At 42.0% G+C, this 10,745-nt stretch overlaps 1 long non-coding RNA gene across 2 annotated transcripts; it reads left to right on the top strand.

Moving 5' to 3' along the window:
* The first annotated feature begins 504 nt into the window (after positions 1–504).
* Positions 505–3,157, top strand: LOC128793643 (uncharacterized). Of its 2 annotated transcripts, XR_008432847.1 has the most exons (3): positions 505–659; positions 1,009–1,161; positions 3,003–3,157. It is a non-coding gene; the product is annotated as an uncharacterized LOC128793643 (long non-coding RNA). The 2 variants fall into 2 exon arrangements; XR_008432846.1 differs by having other exon boundaries at positions 505–1,161.
* Positions 3,158–10,745: the final 7,588 nt, after the last annotated feature.

The raw sequence follows: 10,745 nt of genomic DNA, 5'->3' as shown, positions 1-10,745 counted from the left end.
GCCGCCGCTGCCCGGCAGGAGGCGGCGATGCCCCACGCCTGTGACAGCTCCGCGCCGGGGCGGCCGCGGGCGGGCGCGACGGCTTCCCCTCCCCCCCCGCGGGGATTCCCCCCGTGTCCCCCCCCCTCCCCGGGAGCCGGCGGGCGAGGGCGGCACTCACCGTGCGGTGTCGCAGGCCGGCGGGCGGTGCGGGCGGTGCTCGGCGCCGTCCCCGCGCCTCTCCCCGCTCCTCCCCGCGGGCGCTGCGCGGGAGGGGCCCCGCGCGGGGGGGGGAGCAGGGCGGGGGGCGAAGTTTCACTCGCTCCGCGCCGCGACCCCAGCGGCCCCAGCGAACCCGCGGGGACGGGCTGGGGGGCGCATTTGCATATTTGTCACCCCCGCGCTGATTGGCCGCCCGCGTGGGGGCCGCCGCCGCGCGCTGACACGGCGGCTCGGCTCGGGAGGGAGGGAGGGAGCGGCGTGAGGGGAGGAAGAGGCGGGCGGAGCGGGGACGGGGCGCGGGAAGGGGCGTGCGCGGGGCGGGGATGCGCGGGGGGCGGAGAGGGGACCCGGGAGCGTGCGAGTTTCCTTCCCGAGACACCTTCGCCCTCCCGCCGCAGCCCCCGCGGGAGGGGCAGCCCTGGCGGGGCGGGGGCGGGCGGCGCGGAGCCGACGAAGCGGTGGGTGCGGCGGGCTGGGCACATCCAATATGGCCCCTGCGCCGGGAGAAGCCAATCCCGGGCGCGGTTACTCCGGAGGCTCCGGCGGAGGCCGGGCCGGGATGCGGGGCAGGCCCCGGGGGGCGGGAGGAGCGGGGGTTTTCCCTGGGAAAGGGAAACTTGGCGCTCCGGCGCGTTTTGGCGAGGCGCTCACGCAGCCGCTCTGGCCGCCCCGGCCGTGCCTCCGGAGGAGTGCGCCCAGCAGCGGGAATGCCGCCTTCGCTCTAGGAAATCACGGGGGCGCGTTTGACACCGGCACTGGGGATGGTGCTCGCTAGCCAAAGCTCTCTGACTCCCTCCCTCTCCCCAGGCAGAACCCGTGGGCTGGCAGCTCAGTTGGTCTGACCCAGCGGTGGCATCACCAGGTCTTCCATTGAAAGCTGAGGGCTTGCGGGGAGAGCAAGGGGAATCCCCGCCTATTAAAGGCAAAGGTGGATGCCAGGCAGGACGAGTGTAACCGCAGGTACACGCATCAAGCCACTTTGGAATACATTTCTTGAACACGCTAACAGGGCACATACATTCCAAGAAAGTTAACTATAAGCCTTTTCTTTTACATATTTTTTCAAACATATTAAGATGAAGTACGTTAAACCAGAAGTATTGATTTCAAAATCAAAGTTTAGAAATAACCATTGCCAAAGACACTTCAATGTTACCTGAAATAACTTCTTTTTGAAGTGTCAAGCTACAAAGCTGTTACAGGACTCGTTTCCCTGTAGCAGGACAGCAGAGCAAAAAGCTTGAGGAGGGAGTTTCTAGCACAGCTGAAGTGAGAAACCTTTTTGGGTCTTGCCTACAGCTTTATCTACTGTGGCAAATAAATAGAGGAGGAAAAAAAAAGAAAAAAAAAACACTTTAGGTGAACAGTTACATAAGTCTTGTGAGTTTACCTAAAGACAAAATTAAGAATTCCAGGAACACAAGAAAATTCCCAGTCAGAGTTATATACACTTGGATATTTTGCCTGTGAGGACTACAGGCACAGGGGCAATCAGAAATCTCACCCTAAGTGTTCCATTCCTTGCAAGCAGGGAACTAGGGATATACTTCTGATTTTCTCCAACCTGTTGCTTCTATGGTTAGGATATTATTTAAGGCAAATTTTGTCATTATATTAAGTATCAGATTTTTTGTGTATCTTATATGCTTAATTATATATTATAATTCATTAATTGATTACAGAATGTCTAACTAGTTTCTCTACTGAGATTCTGTAGCTACAAGCATAAGGTAGTTAGCATTAGTTTAGAAGACAAGCCTTTAAGCAAGCTGCTTCAATGTTTTAGCTTTATAGTACCTTTATCTTTCTGCCTATCTCTCAATGCCTTCATCACAAAAACTTCAATCTTCCTCTCAGACTATTCAGAAGACTTGTTAATATTTATACTAAACTTTCTGTGTTCTCTTCCTTTTAGCTAGCCTTTTAGACTTTCTTTCTAATTTCCCTTTCTCTTACTAGCAATTGAAAAAAAAAACTTTAAAAAATAAATATAGCTGTTGTGTTTTTGTTTGGTTGGTTTTTTTTAATCCTAATGGCTTCTTAATCAAAACCTTTATTTCTCTGCTCCTCTAGCCCCCATAAAAAAATAAGCACGTACTTCAATGGTAAAAAGTTGGCCTTCACCTTTTTATTAAAATTAGCCAAACAGTGTAGTGCTTCTTTAATAAAGCTATCAACACCAGTGTAGCACTGTGAAGTGCTCTCAGCTCTGGGTAGTGTGAATGGCAGTGTCATACGTTGAGAGCACAAGCTTAGAATCATAAATCACATGAATGACCAAAAATAGGATCATGTGACTGGTTATTCTGCTGCTCAAAAGGACATTGAAACTCACGAGCACTTAATGTTTGGAGTAATCCTTTTAGAATTTAGAAAACAAATAGGTTACATAAATATACAGAATTAAATGGTGATTTTTGCTTTAGGCTTCATTTTCTTAAACATGTCAGTGTCTCATCAGTTTTGGAGTTGGCTTTTACACAGTGTTAATTTTTATTTACATCAAAACTTCTGACATTTTACATCACCAGCCTGAAATCCTACTGTTGTTTCAAGCAATCATAATTTTAGCAGGTTTTATACATTTTATACTATCTTTATGTTCTCAGCAGCACTGCTTCACAAGGTAATTATATTGTCTTGATCATAGTGTATTGATCACTCTTTTGAAATGTTGAGTTTGGTAAGAGTGAAAGAATACTTTGCCCCTCCACTCCTTTTTTTTAAAAACATTTCTTCAGATGTCTCATGTACCACAGATTTAGAGCACATGCATTTTTTAATTTTCTTGGTTCCCACAGAACTACAGTGATTTATTCTGCCTTGGGATTCACCACATGTGTCTTGTAACCCATTGTAGCCTATAGAGGGAGAGATCCTCTGTACTCAGAACAAGGACACTCATCCTTTATCCTTCTGTAAGCATGGAATAAAATTTTGCAAGAAAAAATCTCAACAGAGCGAATCAGTTGCTGTGCTTTCCTGTACTTTGGTTATCCATGGAAGTTGCTGCAGGGGTGTTGAGGTCAGGGCTCAAATGATCCATTGAATCATTTAGGTAGGAAATGACCTCTAAGATAATTGAGTCCAACCATTGCCCCAGCACTGCCAAGCCCACCACCAGCCCATGTTCCTCAGTGCCACATCTGCATGCCTTAAACCTTTCCAGGAATGGTGACTCCACCACTTCCCTGGGCAGCCTGTTCCAATCCTTTACAACACTCTTGGTTAACAAACTTTTCCTTATCTCTGAGCTAAACCTTGTCTAGCACAACTTGAGGCCATTTCCTCTTGTCCTGTCACTTGTTACTGAGGAAAGGAAACCTCCCCCCACCTGACTGCAACCTTCAGGTAGCTGGAGAGAGCAATCAGGTTCTCATTTACTGACTGTGCTGCTGAGATTCTGCTGTTGCCACAGTGACTGCTTTGATCCTTCTCCAGTAGCCACCCTGTGTGATTTGGAAAAGCAGAGAGCAGCTGAGTGCACAGATCACTGTGTTGGAGCAGCTCTCCCTGTCTTTGCTGATGTGCACTAAAAGCCTGGTAGGGACCTGGGATGCAGCTGAAGGCCTGCAGTGCCACACAAAACAAGCCCTTGCTGAGGTGTTCGGCTGCTCAGTGTGTGCCTCTACAACCTGCAGCATGAACAGGGAACACACCACTTTCTCCAGGTAGCTTCTGGAGCTGTTAACAACTCTGCAAGGTGAGGGGCTCTGCTCACATCATTTTGCCTGTGAATATATTCAAAGCCAGATGTTCCCATAAGGTCTGAATTGGGGAGCTCTGCTTGTTTCGTTGTGCTGTCGTGTGCCAGTTTGTGCGTTTGTGTGAGCTGGAACGAATGCTGGAACTCCTGCAGTGAGCAGCTATGCTGTGCACCTGCACATCTGAAACACTGCAGATGCAAAGGAAGTACCCGGAAGCAGATGGTTTCTGTCATGTCCTAGCAGAGGCAGATGTAAACCACAATATCATTACAAATCTTTTTAGATTAGGACAAAATTTAATTCTTTCCCAGTGCTTGAGAACAATTGCATCCAAGGATATAAGGATCACAAAGAGAAGCTGGAATTCTGCATGTAAACCTTTCATAATGTGATAAACAACTACAAATAAAGATCTGGTTGCTAATTAAATGTGCAAATAACCTGCTTTATGAAATGGAAAGCAGCTAGAATGTTCTACTTTTACTATGTCCTAAAAGTTTACCTGGCAGCTGGATACCACTGTTGTAAATTGAGTAAACCTGCAGTTAAGGCATCAAAATGCTAGTTTCTGAAACTATTTTCATTGCTATTTCCTCAAACACGTACATCTGTGTCTGCTTACCACAATGACAGCCAGAAATATATTGTTAATTGATGAAACCCTAATGATAGTACTGAAATCTGTCACGAAATAGGAGGCATGAAAGGAGAACATTTTAAAACTGAGCTTACTGAAAAGTTATTTTTCTACCACACCATATTTTTCATTAAGAAACTTTAAAGCATATTTTTAGGGTAACTCCTGGCAGTGCCCAATTTTAACGCTGGCAGGAGTGCTAAAACTTTTAGCAAAGGTTTTGTGCATTGTCATTAGAAAGAACAGAAGTTTGTTTCTGGATAGGCTGAGGTCAGTGAATCTAGGCGTACTGAGATTTGTGAATTGGGGTTCAAAGTGTAGTCTGTAAAGATCACTTTCAAAGAAGAAGGGTGATACAGGACCTCCTCTAGACTCTTGTGTTAGGAAGAAAATAGCCAATTAAGCCCAGCTGAAGGTTTTGATGACCACGTGGAGCTCACATCACCTGATTCTCTCTGGTCTCCATAATTAGCACTGAGGCTTCATTGCAGTTTTCTGCAGAGTGGTTTTAGTAGGGAGGAGTTTTCAGGAAAGAAAGACATCAATTATAGCTGTAGAAACATGAGGTGAGCAGCATTGACAGCAATGAGCCATGGAGTGCCCAGGGGCACTGACCAACCACCAAAGAGAACAGAGGGCACACAGGTGCAATGCATGAATGTGAGGGTATAAAAGGTGGGGCTAAAGAACAAGAAGGGCAGATACATGAAGCCTTCTGTATGGGTTGAAGTTTTTTGAAATTGTATGCTGATGCTGTGGCTGTCTCAACTGCAACATATGCTGTGACAAAAAAAAAAAAAAAAAAAAGAGGTTTAGAAACTCTTCAGGGAGTCTGAACGTACAAAATGGAAGTAAGTTATTAATTTGTCAGTTGCTTATTCTTGTACTGTAGTAGAGAGGGAATCCACCTAGAGGAAAACAATTTAGATAGTCAAGAGTAATTGTAAACCATAAATAATAGACTTTGAGGGCTTGTCCCTGTAGCTTTACTAAACGTTTTGAGGTTGTAGCTTGGGGATTGCTTTCATTCAGTCTATAGCTAGCTGTAAAACTAGGCAACATTGGAATCCCTTAAACTTGAGGGAAAACATAGAACATTCCCTTGGTTGTTCTATGGAGTTCATTTACACACCTGTGAAAATTGAACTGGAAATACTGTCTTACCTAGAGTGGGTATCCATATATCAGCTGTGAGCAGCATATGAAATAAAACCCTAAAACATTACGTTTTCATTCAGTACTTATGTGTAACAGGGAGGCGGAGTACGCCGAGCAATAACTGTGCCCGGTGCGCCCAACCCACTCGTTGTTCCTCCGTGCAGAAAGGTCCTGCTGCCCTCCTGTGGTCCTTCCCATTGACGCGGGTTTGGTTCTGAAGCTGCTGGAACATTAATTTTCTTTTAAAGCTGAATTTTTAGCTGCCTGTAAAATGAAAGATGCCTTTATTCTGTAGGAAAGAGCTAGTTACAGGATGTGGGATGTTCTTCTGTGGTAAAATTAACTTTGTGGATGACAGGACAGTAGTCGATGTCACTTATCCCAGCTTTTGTAAAGCTTTTCATCACATGTCCTGCAGTATTCATCTGTCCAAGTTAGGATTTCATGCTCTGAATGGGTAAGTAATCAGATAAATGGAAAACTGGATGAACAGACATGGGAGCCTGTTTAATACTCTGTACAAATGCTGGTAACAGAAAAAATACCCCAGGGATCCGTCCTGAGACCAGTTGTTGAACAGCTTTATTAGCTGCTTAGAGAAGTTTGCAGGTGACAAGAATATGGGGTAGGACCAGGTGACATGCTGGATGACAAGGCTGCCACTCAGATCTAGACAAGACTGGCAGGGACATGCTTTTCTGAAGCTTGTTTTCTAATATCTGAACCCATTCTAGGAATCTGGATCTCCTCTGGTGTCTTGAACATATTGAGAAATTTGGTTTATAAATCTAAATAATGTAATATGCCAAGCTAACTAGTTGAGTCTTTGCTTGATGAAAAATGTGGGTTATAATTTGTTGCTTTACAAAATTTGTGGTGCAGCTATAAACCCATGACTCTCTTGTCAGTGTTGTCTTCAGTAAGTAAACCTCAAATTTCCACTGAGCTAATAGCCAAGTAATCATGAAACTGAAAACGAGTTCATGAGTTCAATTCTTTTATAATTCTCTATTGTTAACTGAGACTAAAACTTGTGCAGCAAATTTGAAAAAAAAAAAATCTTGTTTTGGTATCAGTAATACCAATCATTTCTAAAGTGAACTTTCTTCTCTTTGCTTTTAACTGAATACATGCAGATGAAAGATTGTAGTTCAGCACTTGTGTAAAAGAAATTTATTACTGTAAACTTGATCAGTACTATAGAGCTTGTGTAAGAGGTTGTCTTGTGAGTTTCTGAGGTATGGTGGAGTAACTGCTAATGTTACTGAGTTCTGTAAATGGTGTAGCTGAGCACTTGATTACTGCAGCACATATATTTTAACTTGCATCCTCTACACACAGGATCTTGCTGGTCTGTGCAGTGCCTCTCCAGAGTGGCTCTGTGGGACTGCTGTGCCTGCCATAGGGTTTGTGGTAGGATACTGATTCTAAGACTTCTAAACCTAAGAAGTTCTTTGTGCATGTGCCCCAAAGTATCTTCTCCTGAGGACTGATTCGAGGTGAACTCTGTGGGGTTCAGCAGTCTTTTGGCTGAAGTGCTTTGGGCAATCCTGAGTACTGTAAGAGCCACACAAAAACAGGCTGTGCCTGTTCTGCCCATCTGCGGGACTGACACTGTCAAGAGGGAGTGAAGGCAGAACAGAGATGTGCCTGTCTGCCAGGGATTTTAGGAAGCCACAGGAAAGATGCTTTTTTTGTTGGTGTTTTGTGGTAATTTGGACCTATCTGCCTAAATTCAGTTGAACTAGTTCTTTGAATCTGGGCCTAAACAAATGAAGTTCTTTTGGACCTTGACTCTCCGGGCTGAAGTCAAATATTTAACATCTGCTTACAAGTGATAAGTTAATATGGTAATATGAACTTTTAAAGAGGTGCAAATGTTCTGACTTGAATTTCTTGTTCAGCTTCACTTCTGTAATAATTCTTTACAAGTCACAAACTGGAAGAATATGGTGAAATACAAGTTAAAGGCCTTTGTAATTGTCACCTGTGGAAACATTGCTGAAGCAGTAATGTTCAGCCTAAGCGTGTAACTAGTGGTTGTCTGCTCAATGATTGAGGATTACTGCATACAGTAAACTAGATCTGTGCAAAGGAAATGAGAAACTTGAGTCTTAGCAAAACATTGCCTGGGAGATAACACACCATCACTTTTTAGAAAATTAATTCTAATATGATTCCTAGGCAGCAGAATCAAGGTGGGGTACTGTTTGTGTTGTGTAGTTTTCTGTTGCTGCTTTCAACTTTAGTAACTCTTCAGATATTTGTAACTGATTTTATATTTTGTAATGTTTTGGAATACTAAAATTGACCTTAGTAATAGACTTAACTGCTGTCTTAGTGAACTTCTGTTATTCACAAAAAATGAGATCTTAAATATTTTTTCTACCTAGGTATGCAAAACCTGTACAGACTTTTATCACCATCTTCTAATGGTTCCCCACAGACATATAGGAATTAGGATTGCATTTGGGCTACACTGGTTTTAATTGCTTAGCTGCTTTATTGCTTTTGCTCTTCCTGCCACTGACTGTTTTACTTTTTTTTTTTTTTTTTTAATTCCTCTAATCGTTACTTTTCCTTCCAGTCCTTGTCAGTTGAGTTATTTAATGCCTAAATTGGAAGTCTACTTGAATTGTGGATATGTGTATGGGGATTTGGTGGGTTTTTTTTGTTGTTGGTTTGGGCCTTTTTTTTTTTTTTGTTTTGTTGGGTTTTCTGGGTTTTTTTCCCTTTAGCACTTCATACAAATATGCCCCTTGATTATGGCTCTGAAGAAACTGATTTTTGGATTCCCCTATTTGGAAGTTAAGAAAGAAGAAATAACCTAAATTCCACTGAACTTAACAAAAAAGAAAATACTTGTCTTTTGCTTTTTCTATGAGCCTCTTTTGTCAGTTTCAGAACAGTTGGATGGAGGAGATGTGTGTATGTATATATAAAGTGTATACATACAGTGCCACACCTTCAGAAGAGTTTGTAGTGCAAATTCTTCCAAGTCTCATAATATCTTTGAATCTACTTCTGCAAAAATGGGATTTGACTGCTCACAAGAGGGCACTGCAGCTCTACTTTTGTGCATGTTATTGTGAGCCATGAGATCTAGCACAGAAAAGCAAATACTATTGTTATTTTCCAGTGTAATTTTAAAATTAAGCTCTTACCACTGTAGATTGCCAGTTTGGTTTTGGTGGTTTGTTTTGTTTGTTTGCTGTTTTTGTTTTGTGTTTGTTTTTGTGTTTTTTTTTAAGCAGAAATTAAGGTATTGGCAGTAATACAGAAATTAGAGTTGGGAGCTTTGAATGGAATGTCCTTTTGTCATCTTCAGGGCCAGAGTATTGTAGCTGGTGATGACTGAGTGAGACAAGTAAGATAAAGAAAGCTATGATCTCATGCAAAAAAAAAAGGGAAGACTGTCTGACCATAATGAACTAATCTATTTACTTATCAAAGCCTTAAGTGTCATTAGACAGCTCAGTAGGCAAGTCATCATAAGAGGAGTGTTCACTTAGTAAAGATTAATTATAGCCTCCAGCATATCAAGTTTATTATGTCCAATAAGTATGTCAAACAGCTGGAGGAACATGTTTGTCTTTACACTTGATAGCATTCTCTTGCCTCAAGGTCTGACTCCTGAAAGAATAATTAGTTGATGTGGGTGAATTGTTTCTAATTCTGCAAACTGTTTTTTGGTGTGTATTTAATTCTGTGCTTTGAGTAAAATAAAATTAAGTATTGCATTGGATGCCGAAGTTGTGAATATATAACTCTAATAGTGCATGGACTGTAAAGCACAGTGGGGTTTTGTTTCTTTTTTTTTTTTCCTTTAAGCCATGCATTTATTGTATTTAAGAATAATTGTTGAATAATTTTTGTTTTAGGATGTTTTTTCTCAGAGGAAATATGAAAGACTGGCAACTCAAAAGTTGTTGGGCTTTTAGTGTCTATCTGCTGAAGAAATTCTTATAACAAGCTGTCTTTACAATTTTCCATAGTGATTCTTTCTCTTCTGAAATTACTTCTCATTAAATGGCACAGACACTCAGGAACTTGGTTATGTAAAAGTCTGTCACTGAATATACAAGGCAGGTTTGGAGCCACATTGCAAATAGCTGAAGGGTCCATAAAAAGCTATGGGAAAAAAATCTGTACTTGTATGTAATTTATTATATGCTTTTGTAAAGCACATATACTGTAGGATTATGAAGGGGTGCAGGGAGCTGATAAAAGCTACAGGAAACACCCAAATGTACAATAAGAAAAAAAAGATTACTACTAGAAATGAGTAAGAAATAGTGTAAGGTGTTTCAGTAAAGTAAGGAAAGCTTCTGATAACAGAATGAATTTAGGCTCACCAGGACAGAATTTAGCTAAAAATTTTAAAACTGGTTTTTATATAGTGCTCTGAAGGTGGTGTCAAAAAGGAAGATAATACTGGTTTTAAACAATAAGAACTTCGGATTGATGAGAGGTAGGCACAATTTTGAATTTTGAGCAGACAGAGCTATTGGGACAGACTTGTTATGGTATAGTTTTGAAACAGAGGGAGAGCAATTATTCTTAAATGGGAATGTCTAGATAAACAACAAAAACCCCAGGTCAGTCTTTCTTTGAAAGTAAGTGATAAGATCTGATTCGAAAGTAAGTGACTAGACACTTATAAAAATAAAGCTTTAGACTACAGTGAACCTGCACTGGCTTTTCATCTGTCTCCTTGTTTTGCTCTGCAGTTTCTGGTTCCTGAGGTACTGGGTCAGGCTTTTGTTACTGTCTGTCATATCTTGCTGGAATGTGTAGAACTTTTATTCTCTCTTGTCAGAATGGGATTCTTGTGAGATTTATAACATGTATTAAGCAGAGGGGTTTTGTATAGTCTTAAGAGAATGATTTATTAAGTGTGAGCTGACCAAGTGTGTGTATGTACAGCAAACAATGTCACCAATTAGGTAACATCTTAGTTTGGCAAATAGACAAAAGCTTAGAATCTCAGGATCTTTATCATATTTCATATTGTAGGCTTGCTATTTCTTTCTCCTTCACCT

The sequence above is a fragment of the Vidua chalybeata genome, chromosome 11 (assembly GCF_026979565.1).
Source record: "Vidua chalybeata isolate OUT-0048 chromosome 11, bVidCha1 merged haplotype, whole genome shotgun sequence".
Lineage (NCBI taxonomy): Eukaryota > Metazoa > Chordata > Aves > Passeriformes > Viduidae > Vidua > Vidua chalybeata.
This window is presented reverse-complemented; position numbering and strand designations above follow the sequence as displayed.